Source organism: Eublepharis macularius, chromosome 3, assembly GCF_028583425.1.
Source record: "Eublepharis macularius isolate TG4126 chromosome 3, MPM_Emac_v1.0, whole genome shotgun sequence".
In the NCBI taxonomy this organism is placed as follows: Eukaryota; Metazoa; Chordata; class Lepidosauria; order Squamata; family Eublepharidae; genus Eublepharis; species Eublepharis macularius.
Genome location: NC_072792.1, coordinates 154,911,776 through 154,926,444, shown reverse-complemented (window position 1 = coordinate 154,926,444; position 14,669 = coordinate 154,911,776). Strand labels below are relative to the sequence as shown.

The window sequence follows — 14,669 nt, the reverse complement described above, 5'->3', positions numbered from 1 at the left end:
GAATTTTGGAGACCTGTGAATGCTAGAGTACAGTCCAAAGAGCCATTCTCTGCAAAAGCCTCCGTGAAATAAATAGGAGCAGTTAAAGAGTACAGTGATGCTTTTGCACTTTTTACGTACAAAGATTTATGTATGCTGTGTTAGATCCAGTCTAAATTGCCAGTTTCCGCCGATTCCTCCCTTCCTAGCGCACCCACCTTGTGTCACTCAGGAGGGTTCTCTATCCTTCCAGGAGCATCTTTTCAGAAAGATCAGTGGCCAGTAGTGAGAGTGGGAAGGCAGGAAAATTCTGTTCTGCTGAAGGAAAATTTTGTCTGGATCCAACCCTTCAGTTTAAAAACCCACCACTCATGAGAAGGCTCTCTCATGGTATATATACACATGGCACACTGCTCCCGGGTCCGCCCCCAGGTCCAGTTGTCAGACATGCTGAGTCCCACACGTTTTGGGTATGGAGTGCCCATAGTATGTCTTTTAACCCAGGAACTTCGTGTTATGCCGCAGGATTTGAAGCTTTCGAGAGTCAGATACGTGTCTGAAGAAGGGAGCTTTGTCTCTTGAAAGTTTACACTCTGAAAATCTTGCTGGTCTCTAAGGTGCCACTGGTCTCAAATCCTGCTGTTCTGCTGCAGGCCAACATGGCTATGCACCTAAAGTATTTTTGTGTTATGTAGTTAAGCCTGAGAGAAAACGATGTTACAGGTCTTATAGAAGCCCTTTAACGTAGCTGTTTCCCAGACTGCCTCTGGTAAGTCACAATATAGAGGGCTCAGGGCAGCAAGTAAAAAAGTTCAGGAACAGACAGAAGTAGAATATATGATGTGAAACAAAAGGTGGAAAGCCACAACCACGGGAATCAAAAAACAGTCTAGACAGAATAAGATGTATGTATAAATATTAGTATAAATCTAGTATAAATCTTGTATAAATATTTTAAAGTGCTGATATACATATTAAATATATAAATAAGGATCATTAAAAATTCTTACAAAACATCTCATAATACATCCACATACCACAATAAATATGATAGCAAATACAAAAATATGGAACATCAACCAGGGTTGTACATTCAGTATAATACAATTAATTTTAGTCCAAATATATGTGTGAAGAAATGAGGCTTTCTACATATTTCTTTGCAGGTGCACGGAAGATGGGTGGCTCTAGGAGGAAACACCACTGCTGTTGAGTAAGTATCAAGAAACAATGTCTAATCTGTTTGTCTTTTTTCTTTTGCAGGTGGAACCGCAAGCAGAAAGAAGAAAAATCCCCAAAGACCCAACAAGGGGCCAGCTAATCTTACCCTTGTTTCATACAAGTACTTCAGGGGTCATATACCCGATCCACCATACATTGATCAACAGGAAAGCCTAGATTCTCTCAAGTGACAAAATCAGCACACCTCAGATCTTGGCATCCTGGGGAGGGGAGAAGGGCAGTCCAAAAGAAGAGACTGCTGTGAGTACATATGGCACAGAGATTGATACAGGAAAAGACAGCCTTTCCGATACATATGTTTTAGGTCAGGAAAGGCTTTAAAGGTAAGAACTAGCATTCTGAGTTGAGGTTAAATGCAAACAAAGGGCAGAACAACTGCTTCAAGACTGGTGCTATAAAAGGGTAAAGGTAGTCCCTTGTGCAAGCACCAAGTCATTACTGACCCATGGGCGGGGGGGGGGCGTCGCATCATGACATTTTCTTGGCAGACTTTTTAAGGGGTGGTTTGCCACTGCCTTCCCCAGTCATCTACACTTTACCCCCAGGAAACTGGGTACTCATTTTACCGACCTCAGAAGGATGGAAGGCTGAGTCAACCTTGAGTCGGCTACCTGAATCCGGCTTCTGCCAGGATCGAACACAGGTCGTGAGCAGGGTTTGGACTGCAGTACTGCCGCTTACCACTCTGCGCCACAGGGCTCTTTTGGTGCTATATGGGCAGCTAAGTTTTACAGGTTTTTTCTATTGGAAGTTTCTGAGTTATCTACAAGATCAGCCCAGCAACCAGCACCAGTTGAAAGGTTAGAGAAGCAGAGATCAAAGTATTGATTTTTTTACCTATTTATTTAGGAAATTTCTATGCCACCTTGTCTGAGTCTTGCTTGAATAGGTCAGCATATTCTAAAAGAGAGGATATGTACAGAACAAAAGCATTCCTGGCAACAATGACTTGAATTAGTTTATACAGAATATTTTCCCACTGGATTGTGTCCCTGAGATGTTTATGGTCCTTTATAGCAGGCATTTCATTCATAATGTGAAAGTCCAGAACCTGTAAATTAGGGAAATGTGGTCAATAAATATTTTAACCATTTACATACTTTTTAATAATATGCAAAGTGGCCTCAAAATATGGAAACTGTTACAAAACCACTGTAAGTATTTGATTCTAGCAGAAATGTTTAGGAAATACTGTATTGCAAGAGCTTTTGGAAACTGACTCATTTCCTATTGAAACAAATGCAATCTACATATATTAAAACAACAATGTCAATAGCTCGAAGATGGAACACTACGGTCTCTTTCTTGAGTTAATGCTACTGAGCATAATATTACTTCTTTCAGCATTATTCTCCCCTCAGAGATATGCTGAAATGCATCAAACAGGCATCCTGACATTGACTTAAATAGATTTTTTGCCACTCTTGGAAGGTAATATTAGAGTTTAGATCAGTAGCAACGATTGCCATAAAAACATGTATGTAAGCCTGCAATCTTAAGGGTAGTTACCTTGAAGTCACACTGCAATCAGTGGGACTTACATCTGAGCAAACATGCCTAAGATCAGAGTGTATAGTACTAAAAAAGAGACTTCTATATACTCTAAAGAATTCTCTAGATTTGGCGCAATATACCACCTCTCATCCTTCCAAATTTTTCCGTACTTCGATTTTCCATATAAACCTTGACTATGTTAGTCTGAACAGGAAAAACAGACTTCATGGCCAATATTGTCCCTTCCTTTAAAATGCTGCTCTATGAATAAGACCCCCTGCACTTAGTGGGGCACCATCAATTAAACATGCACATCCAGGCCTCCTGTTATTTTTCTTCTCAGCCAGTCCATAGATGGAGCAAAGGATGCTTTTCACCTAGGTACTATTCCTGTCAGTATGCATAGCAGCCTGTTCTGAGGAATCTCTATGCACTGTTAACGGTACTGAATAAAGCCTGGTCATTCCACCGTGCTCACGAGCATAACGAGAGGAGTAGAACAGAAATACAGGGTGTACCTAACCAAGAGTAACTAAATACAATTGAGGACGTCAAATCAGAGTTCAAGCCAAGGTGTCCTAATGATTGTAGGATAAAGTGACCAGTCCTATTAACAAAAACATTTTTTCTCTCAAACAGAACACATCTAGCTGGGAGCCAAGAATGAGAGACAAAACAGCTTCTCTTTTTTCTTACAGAGCAAATATTTGCAAGAAGGAAAACAGAATGGGGAAATAACAGGGCTTGTGTACAAATGCAGATTACAGGTGGATGATAATTATATTTTACCTTGTTTGGTATATTATTCACAATAATACTTCATGAACTATTTAGACAGTCTATAGACAGAAGCCAGGCTCCAAAGAACTACTTTAGGCACAACAAGCAAAGATCAACCACAGCAATTCACTATGAAGAAAACTTAAAGTCTCTCAATGCTTTAGATTTAGGGGGGAAATGACATGGGAAGCAGGACAGAAGTTTATAAATTTAGGTGTGGTGGGCCTATTATGTTCTCTTTCTCCCATAATACAAGAAGTTGGGGTCCCTCAATAAAACTGATTGCTAGTCAGGAAAGCACAATATATAATAAATTTATAGAACAAGATGCAGTAAGGGCTGTTAGCTGAGATGGATTTAAAAGCAGATTAGATAAATTCATGGAAGACAGACATATCAATGGCTATTAGAAATGATGACTAAAGGAAACCTCCAATAGTTTCTAGTTGCTGACCTCTCATTTAATGTTTCATCGTGCAAAAGCCTATAGATAAATACTTAATAAAGGCAGGACTGAAATTTAGTATACCATACTAGCACTGAATACACGTTTACTTTCCTCTCTGGAAATAAATTTTCTCTGTGATGTTTAATATTGTAAAATTCAAAAATCTGTAACATGTAGGACATCAAATTACCAGTTACCATTTCCATCTTTAGTTTCATGTCATGAAACCTTAACAACGATATAAAATTGTGGATATGCTCATCTGACACAATGTAATATAACCTGAGTTCAGAGGCAATCTGCAGCACAGACAGCACTTTGCGTGCAAAATTCAGCTTCATCATTCATTAAGAGAGCACAAACCTCAGCCACAAAACCCAAGTTAACAGGATTGTCTCAAAATGAAAAAATATCAACCTGTTTAAAAACAATTGCTTTCTCCTACCGAATCCAACCAGCTTCCTCCACTGGAAAAAGAACAACTGGATATGGCATAGCAACCCCAGCACGATGCTCTACTGGTATTGCGAGGTGATGCACAACACAAATATTTGGACTGGGATGCCAGATGTCTTCCCATTTACGTCAGTCCGTTTCTTCCATTCTGGAGAGGATTACTGTTTGAATGAGGATGGATTGCCTTCTTAGGACACAATCCACCAAACATGGCAATACACCATGGGAGGGGGGGGGGTTCCTAAGCAGCTGATGCTTCTACATTCCTTTGAAATCCCTGAGCAGATTGACACTCAATTCCCGCAACTCAAGAGGCAAGCTGCAGTTGTGGGGTGAAGCAGTCCCAGCTGTGCTGCTGCTTCAGCACACAACTGGATTCAGAATGCTGCTCAAATCAAGCGTGGTTGTGACAAATCAAAGGCAAACTGACTACTTCAGTAGATGCAGAAAACAGGGCACAAAAAATTGTTCTTGAAGCTGCATGCCTCATATTGCCCACTTCTTTGTATTCATGAACTCTGTGCATACATTTCCATTGTCTCTTATTCTCTGTTCCACGCAGCTTACAACACCAAACAGTGAAGACGATACAAGCCACGATATCTGCAAAGAAAGCTATATTGACAGTTTTAAGATCATAGATACTATTATATCCACAAAGGCAAAACTAAATAAGATGCACCTTCAATGTGGTTCTTCAAACTTTAAAAAGAGGTGAACTGACGAGGTTTTAAAGCAAAGGCTAGATGGCCATCTGAAAGCAATGAACCTAAGCAGTTCATGAGAGGGAGGACAGGAAGGGTTATATCAGTGCTTAGTTCTCATGGCCCCTTCTTACACACCCAGGGTAATGCCGATTGCCACTTTGGGGTCAGCAAGCAATTTTCTCCTGGCCAGTTTGGCCAGGGATCCTGGAGGTTTTTTTCCATCTTTTGGGCATGGAGCAGGGGTCACTGGGGGAGTGGGGAGGGAGGTAGTTGTGAATTGCCTGCATTGTGCAGGGGGTTGGACTAGATAACCCTGGAGGCCCCTTCCAACTCCTTGATTCTATTATTCTTATTCTGAATTGGAAATGCTGCTGAACTTTAATTACTAGGTAGGATTATGAACTTTTGAAGTTTTCTAGTACTTACTTCCAGCCTAAGGCGGGCATATGACCTGAAAATGCTCCTGTAGCTGGAACTGTTATTCAAGACAGAGAAGAACTCACTCCACTGGTGGCATCAGAGAAGGAGAAAGGTCTCGCTCTTTCCCTCATACTTCCTTGCACAAACCCTATTGGATTAGCATCTCAGGGACTGGACCAGGGGTTGGTGAAATGCAGTTTTTCTAAGGGGTGTGTGTGTGATTGTCTTTTAAAAGGGCAAACTGGATCTAGAAAACCTGTACGTTAAAGCATTTCACTAAAGATACTGGATAAAATAGGTAGAATAGTTCCAGCAGTATGAATTGGATGAAACCAGACAAAACTACTTCACATCTTAATGACAAATGCTAAGTAATAAAGCAAACAACTATATATGTTACATCTTTGAAACGTTTATATAGAGATTTAACGGCAAGCAACAGCTTAACTCTTGTGGAAATGTTCCCATTTGGTGTTAATTATATAAGCTCTTGCAAGATTGCATCCAAACCCAGCACGCATTAAAATGTTACTATTCAGTTTTATACAGTGACCCAACATTTACAGCATATAATTAATGGTATTTGAAATTATTTCATTTTCAAATTTACAAGAGGCCATAATTTATATACAACGAATACCAGTCATTTAAATAAGGGACTCAAGAGGCATGAACATCAATTATATCTTACTAAACTGCGGCAAACTGAATTTAGAGAGAGCTTTAAATATCTATGCAAATGGCTGCTATGCTGATTTAAGACTCTACTTTCCACACCAGTCTAAAGAACTCCACTCCGCATATCAGGCTAGGGATTAGTCCAAATGGAACTGAAGGCCAAGGGAGCTCATAAACTGTTGCAGGTTCCAGTAATGAGAGAGACGGCATGGTTTCCCAGAACTCCCAAGACGGTTTGCTGGTAATTCCACATCCATCTCCTCTTGCCCACTTCTACTGTCTCTGAGATCACAATACACTGAGCCATTAATTTCAACGGTGAGGACATGAACTCCCGCTCTACCACAAATGTACTAGTCTTTGAAGTCTGAGCAACAGGAAGAATTCATTATTTTGATGTAAGGCAATTAAAAGCTTGTGATTTACTTTTATATTCCACCTTTCCACAATTATTCTAATTTCTATATTGCTTTAGAACAAATATTTTCTCCTCTTCTCCCCTTCCGTTTAGGTCATACATGTACACACATAGCAAATTTGTTCCGGTTTTTTGGATCAGTTTTGGAAGCAACTTTGAGGGCTAGATATGATGGAAATGGGGGAGATCTTGATACATCTGAGTAAAGGTTTCATTACTAGGAACAAAGAAATCAATTTCTAATGGCAACATTCCCCAAACCATTTAGTTTCAAGCACTCCTACTGAAGGCACGAGGATAAGTTGCCATGAAGAGTTCTTACTGATGTAACCTACTGTGTCATGCCTGTGTTCCAAGACTGCTGCACAGCCTACTGGAAGGAAATTTGTTACAACAAAATCAAAGCAGCATATGGCACTAACATCTTTACTGGGACGCGAGCGCAAAACAACTGATGCTGACTTCCTAAGCCGCCTTGATCTCTTGTCTGATTGTATGCTTAGGAAGCATAAAACATCCACAAGTCAAAAAAGAATTGGGAAGAGAAATAGATTTTGCATTGGCCATGCTTAATGAGATGGGAAGACAAGCCATAAACCATTATTTTTTCTCTTACGAACCAAAAGGCTGCCTGTGTTCCATAGTTTCTTTCTGCAAACAGATTGTCAAACGTTACTTCAAGCTAATCCACAACAGATATTTATAATCTGTACCAAAGACACAAAACTAAACCTATAATGTATTTTTAAAAAGGAATTAGATAAGAAGTACTTAATAGTGGATTTTCTTTTTTGGGACAAAAGTAAACAATCCAATCGCACTGAGGGTGCATTAGCTACAGAAAAAAGTCAGATGGAGTTGACTTAAGTGCCATAAGCACATGCCGCATCGCCAAGCTTTGATGCTGCCAGGGTGACTGACATTAGCTCAACAGTCATCTAAGATTTTTCCTACCATTCTCTGTGAAAGGTAACTTTAAAAAGATTAGGAATCCTTCATTTGATGGTCCAGCTGCAAAAAGGTGAAGGTGCCAAAGCAAACAAAAGGAGACTGCCAGTTTATTAACCAATTTATAAGCCAAGCAGGCACTTCCAATACACGATTAAGTTCTCAGGAAACTGCCTGTTTGAGGTGCCCAAGGGAAAGTTTACACATAGCTATGCTTGCCTTCGGTAGGAAGGCTGTGAAACACACAACCTGAATCTTGCTCCTGTAATAGGGGCTTACACGCAGCTGTTCTTTCTTCCACCCACACACTTAGTAATTCAATTCCTTTTCACATGTTCCCCTTTATAGCACTACATCAAGGGGAATGGAACTACGCTGCAGAAAGGGAAAAAATGCTCTGTATCTAAGTCTTCTGCACACAAAACATTGGCCAGAAACGTTTTGCTGGTTGTAAACAGGCAATTTAGGCTTAATAACCATCTTTGGTGTCTAACGATGACAGGTAAACAATGTTCTTTCAAAGGCAATAAGAAAACAATAATTCTGCTCCTTTAGAGTTGAGGGGAGAAATGCCATCCATTTCTTCTCTTAAGGAGCAGCTACAGATTATATGACAAACACACAGGACCCAAACGCATGTATGCACTGCAGGAGCATCTGCAGGAGAGAACTGGCAGACAGGAGGGGCTGCTTCGCCCTCCCTCCATCTATAAAGTCTTCTTTGCAGCCCCTCCATCCTAGCTGTGTCCCTCCCACCCTGTCCTCCTCCAGCAGAACTCCAAGATCAGAAGTATGCTCAGCAGCAGTCTGGGGAGGTGGCAGGAAGCATTATCTACATGCACCTAAACACATGGCAAATCTCCTCTGCAAGGGCCCTGGCCCTGAGTATACCATGGACTGCCAAAGATATGTTTGAAAAAAGATTAAAGAAGGCAAGGAAGTGAGATAAAAAGGAGACAAGTGAAGCTTAGAGGCATCACTCTTTCTTGTTGTGTCTCAAAACAATCATCCAGAGAAATTGCAGGACTTATGATAAAATGTGCTACGTCCTTGTATAAAACCTATGGAATTCACTGTTACATTGCAACTAGCCTAAAAGACTTAACATTGCAATCCTAAACAGAGTTACTCCAGTCTAAGCACATTGATTTCAATGAGCTTAAGACTGGAGTATTTCTTCTTAGTGTATGGATTCAGTGGCATCAGCAAACATCGCAAACTCCTTTTTCAAAGGCAGCATACTTCTGCATGCCAGATGTCAGGGATTAAAAACCAGGTAAGATGGCAGTGGAATTCCCTGAAGCATTACAAAAAAGCACTGAGTTAAAATGGGCCATTATTCTGACGTGCATGACCATTCTTCACCTAGGATACATCCATTCTAAAGCACAGAAAGGCTGGAATGCAACTGCAAATCAACCTTGCTGAACGGGGAGCAATCTGTTCGGAAATGAGTATATTTTTGTGAACACAACCAGTGAGATAAGGACTGAAAGGTATTTTAACAGTGCAATTCTAAACCGAGTTACACCCTTTCAAGCTATATACATGAATGAGACTTTGGCCACAGAGAAAATGGAATCCACAGAGTTTCTCTTCTAAACAGAAAGGACATGAAGAGAAAGACGCCTGGGGATCCTGATCAATCATAGATAGGGACAATGATGCACCTTCACAGCATATCAATTACAATTCCTGGATCCATCAGGCAGGATATTTCTGCCAGATGTAAAGAATTTAATACCATTGCACAAGGCACCTTTGGGAATGCTGCATCCGGTCAGCTGTTGTATATTCAAGAAGGATGATTTCAAATAAACACAAAGTGAAAGGAAAGAGTATTTGGCATGAAGAACCTATTGTATAAGTAAAGATTAAAAGAATGTGGTTTGTTCTCATTTAAGGAGGAGGAACCTGAGCAAGGATGTAACTGTAGCTCACTTCGCAAACTCTGGGGATGAGCCATTTGCATAGTGGTACAGCACATGTTTTGGATTACAGAATGATGTAAGCTGAAGGCCTGACTCCTCCAGGTAGTTCTGAAAACCAGTCAGGGTTGGGATGGAACATCAATCAATCGTCTGATGCAGAACAGGAGATCTGATTACGTAAGAGACAATAATCTCCCTAGAACAGACATGCAAAAAGAATGTAGGGTTTAGATATGGAGACTGTTATTTTAGCTATGGGCCACTGGCTGTGAAGGAACTAGAAAAGATTCTTAAAGATAAAAATGTCTCTCTGGGGACCAAGATCAAGATAATGCAAACTATGGCTTTCCTCATTACTATGTATGGATGTGAAAATTGGATGGTGAAGAAAGCTGATAGGAAGAAAATGGATTCAGTTGAAATGTGGTGCTGAAGGAAAGTTTTGCAGATACCATGGATGGCCAAAAAGACAACTAAGTGGATACTAGATCAAATCAAGCCTGAATCCTCCCTAGAAGCTAAAATGACAAAACTGAGGATATTGTACTTTGGTCACATCATGAGATGATAAGATTCTCTGGAAAAGTCACTAATACTAGGAAAAGTGGAAGGCAGAAGAAAAGAGCAAGACTTAAAACAAGATGGCTTGACTCTATAAAATAAGCCACATCCTTCAGTTTGCAAGATCTGAGCAAGTCTGTTAACAATAGGATGTTTTGGAGGTCTTTCATTCATAGGGTCACCATAGGTTGAGGCGACTTGATGGCACAGAACACACACATTGTAATCCAAATGGACACCCTACCTCACAGAAGAGGAAGATTGGCTGCTTCAAGGCACATTTTGTGGTTAACCTTCATTCTGCTCTGTCTTTGGCACACAGTAGGGGTGTGCACCTGAAAAATATTCAAGTTTCCCGCTTTGGGTTCAGATTTCTAAGTTGCTTCAGCATGCTCTGTAAAGATTCGGAGCATACTGAAGTGATGGGGCAGGGGCAGGGAAGGCCCACTCCCACCCTTAAACTCCCACCCCTACCCTTAAACTCCATCCCCCACCCCACTTACCTGGCCAGGCAGAAGGCTGGAGTTGCCACCACGCTGGCCAGCTGGCCAGCGGAGAAGGCCTTCCCCACCACTGCAGCCTGCAGGTGCAGCTACATGGGCAGAAGGCCTTCCCCGCCATCTCTGCTGCTGCGCAGCCGCAGCTAGCACAGCCAGCTGGCCGGCAGAGAGGGCAGCCACCACAGGCCAGTGGGGAGGCAGAAGGGCCACCTCCTCCAGCATGGTTCCAGGTAAGAGGGGGTGGGGGGTAAGGATAGGGAATGGGAACATATAAAGAGCCCTTTCCTGCTACGTGCAAGCCGCAAATACCTTTAAACTTCAGCTGGGAGACAGGGGGGAATTCCCCTGCCAGCTGAACTTTAAAGGGCCCTGCTGCTTGCAAAGGACCCTTTAAACTTAACCCCCGGGGCCCCGAAGCTTTGATTCGGGATTTCCAAATTGGGCTCAATTCGGGTATTTTACCCGAATCGGATACCCGAAGTGCACACCCCTAGCACACAGTACACTGGAGTCTACAGTAAATCAAGGCTCTATCCTGAAATAAGCATTATCTTATTTATTTATTTAGAGAGTTTTTATGGAGGCCCTCCAGGGAACCTGTGGCTTACAAAATATGACACTGAAAATTCTTAATTAAAACCCAGCATAAAACAACCAACCAGAGCATAAAAACATTAAGCAGTTTAAAATGAATAACAGTTTTTAGACTAAAACACACTATTAACATGGTAGGAAAACACCAAGCCCTTAATTAAAAGCCTGAGTAAATAAAAATGTTTTTGTTTGGAGCCTAAAAGAGAATAATTGTAGGCAGTAGGAGGGCCCCAAGAAGGAGGACATTCCACAGGTGAGATGCCACTACAGAAAAAGCCCTGTCTCTGCTTACCACCCCCCTGCCCTTGGAAGGCAGGGGCACAGAGAGCAGGGCTTGTGCGACAGATCTCAACTGGCAGGCTGAACAATACATGAGGAGGCAGTCCTTCAAGTACCCCGTTTCCAGGTCAAATGGGCTTTAAAGGTAAGAACCAGCACTCTGAATTGTGCCTGAAAGCAGATGGTCAGCCAGTGCAGATCTTCCAGCATTGGAATGTTATTTTCCCAGTATCCCACCCCTGGCAGTACCCTGGCTGCATTTTGAACCAATGGAAGTTTCAATACCATTTTCAAAGGCAGCTCTATGCAGAGTTAATTACAGTAATTTAATCTGGATGTAATCAAAGCATGGATCACCACAGCCAGATCACACTTTATAAGGAATGGCTGGCACATCAGCCACAACTGATAAAAGGGACTGTGTGCCATAGAAGAGACCTGGGCCTCCAACATCCACCAGCATCTCCACACTCCTTCAGGGGGAGTGCAACCCTTTCCAAAACAGGCCGGCTCCTCAGTGCTCGAGCCGTTTTGCCATTGACCAACAGCTCCTCATTCTTGTCTGGAATAAGCTTCATCTTAATGGCTTTCATCCACCCCAATGCCATTTCCAGGCACCTGCTAAGGACTTCCACTGACCCACTTGTCCCAGGAGTTAAGGAGAAACAGAGCTGGTGTCATCTGCATATTGGTGACACCTTACTCCAAATCCCATGATGATCTCTCCCAGTGATTTCAAGTAGATGTTGAACAGCATGGGGGACAAAATGGAACCCTGTGGAACCACAAAGGATAAATGCCAGGGGGCTGAACACCAGTCATTCAGCCCCTCCTTCTGGAATCAGTCAGTCAAGTAAGAGTGTAACTGGCCAGTGGGCCAAGGATCTGACTCATGCCGACAGCCAATAAATTTGTGGTAAAACAAAAAATCAGCAACAGACTCCTCTACATTTCTTAAATGGTTGAACTTTGCCCTCTGTTCCATCCTATCCCCAGTACTCTCCAGAGCCAGTTTGGTGTAGTGGTTAAGAGTGCAGGGACTCTAATCTGGAGAACTGGGTTTAATTTCCCACTCCTCCACTTGAAGCCAGCTGGGTGACCTTGGGTCAGTCACAGCTTGTTGAAGCTCTCTCAGCCCCACCCACTGCACAGGGTGCTTGTTGTGGGGATAATAATAACATCACAGTCACAGCTTGTTGAAGCTCTCTCAGCCCCACCCACCACACAGGGTGCTTGTTGTGGGGATAATAATAACGTACTTTGTAAACAGCTCTGAGTGGATGTTCATTGTCCTGAAGGGCGATATATAAATTGAATATTATGATTGTTATTATTATTACTCATATCCCATAGAAAAGCTGAAAATGGAAGTTCCTTAAAACTCTCTCCACTGAGCTTCTTTGCATCCAAGGAGGGTAGGAGGACCCTTGCAGACACTCAATTAGAAAAGACAAAATTAAGGCAGGTAGTTCAGGTAGAGGCTCTCACTTCCAATTCACATCTGGGGGCTGGCAGAGATAAAGTCTACATGGGCCTGTTAACACAACAGAAGATTCCCCTTGATGATGATAAGTAGAAAAGTAATGACAAGTAGAAAAATAAAGGATGTCCCATTAGACTAGCACCACAAATCAATACTGCTACCAGCATGGGAGACCGTAGCAGCCTCCACCTCCTACTCCATCTACATCAACATAAAAACTGATCAAGGAGTGGAAGGGCATTTGTACCTCAGCAACCAGACCTGTCTCTTTTGGAGAGGCCCAGCTCCTGCATTTTTGGGAACCATCATGTTAAGCCTATCAGTGCATCAAATCTGGCCCTATGGAGGTCATCATAAGTATTTTAAAAAATCACAGTTTGAAGAATTCTAAATTACAAGCAGGGAAAGAGGAACCCTCCCTAATACTTTATATATATATATATATATATAAAAGTCAACATTAATACCACTTCCAACCATCTGATGAAAAGAATCTAGAAGAATGACTTGCAGAAAGAAATCATCACCTTGGCCACTCCATTCTTGTAGTTTGAGCCCCCCTACCAACCACACACACACACACACACACACACACACTTATCAGTTCACCTCCACCAATGGAAATCGATGAGCATCAGCTTCTTAGCGCGGGGGGGGGGGGGAGTGGGCCTGCTAAACTGTTTAATGTGTGTTGTTATACGAAAGGGCGACTGGGAATGGAAACGCCTGAAGAAAGACTGGAGCCAGCTGTAGCCACAAGCAACGCTATGGCCATCCGGAAACGTAGGAGCGCCCAAGCTCACTGGACACAGGGGAGAGGCCGGCATAGGGCAGCACCCACTGCAGAGAGCGAAGGAGCTGCCAGATCGGGAAAAAAATCTACCAAGAAGGAATCCGCTGGCACCGCAGTGCCTTGCCGACGGGGGCAGGCGCGGGAAGAGCGGATCCGTTCCGAAACAAGCGAACGCCTCTGGAAGGGTAACGGAGCAAGAGGGAAATCCCTGGAAAGAAAGGCAGGCGAGCGCCTCAAGGCTGCGGTTGGCCAGGTCTCCACGGCAGGCGGCTGTCCATTGAAGTTACTCACCCTGGTGGACAGAAGCAGCTCCCTTCCCTTCTCCTTGCACCGTCCCAGGCATCGCGCTCCGGAGGACGGCGCGGAGATGAGAGCGAGCGCAGGGGGCAGCTCTCTCTCCCTCCGCCGCGCCGCAGCCGTAGCAAGGGCCCGCTGGCTCCTCCTTCCCGCGCCTCACCGTGCAGCTCCTGGAAAGAGCCAAACTCCAGGCGGGACTTAAGCGCGTCTCCCTGGCTCGCGCTCGGGCGGCTCCTCCTCCCGGGGGCAGCCACCGAGGCTCCAGCGACGGCGCCGCCCAGCTATCCGAGGACCGCCCCAGCGCTGCTGGAGGAAGCGCAGCCGCCTATGGGAGGCTGGCCGGGGCGGGATCCGGCCGAGCGGGCCACTAGAGTCGCGGCTTTCTCTGGGGTTGTCCCTGCCGCTCGCCTGATTGCAACGGGAAGCTGCCTGCCTGGAGGAAAGGGATGTGTGAGAATGAAAGGGGACGTGAAAGGGAGCGCATGGAGGGGATGCGCAGAACTGGAGGCCGATTTTGCGCATCCCCATCCACACTTTTGTTGGGAAAGGCCCGTCGGCACGTGTTTCACACTCCCAAACTCTCACGTTCAGCTCCAGGCTCCCTCACTGAGCGAAGAGCTGTGGAACTGTTGGTAGATGCGACTATACTGGACGGTACTGG

At 43.5% G+C, this 14,669-nt stretch overlaps 1 protein-coding gene across 1 annotated transcript in view; it reads right to left on the bottom strand.

The window, feature by feature from the left end:
• The window catches only part of LNX2 (ligand of numb-protein X 2), an 84,602-nt gene extending 70,448 nt beyond the window's left edge, over nucleotides 1-14,154 (bottom strand). The window contains exon 1 of the mRNA XM_054974776.1: nucleotides 14,003-14,154. The gene's annotated coding sequence lies outside the window, so the exon portion shown is untranslated. The remainder of the gene's footprint in view (nucleotides 1-14,002) is intronic.
• Nucleotides 14,155-14,669: the final 515 nt, after the last annotated feature.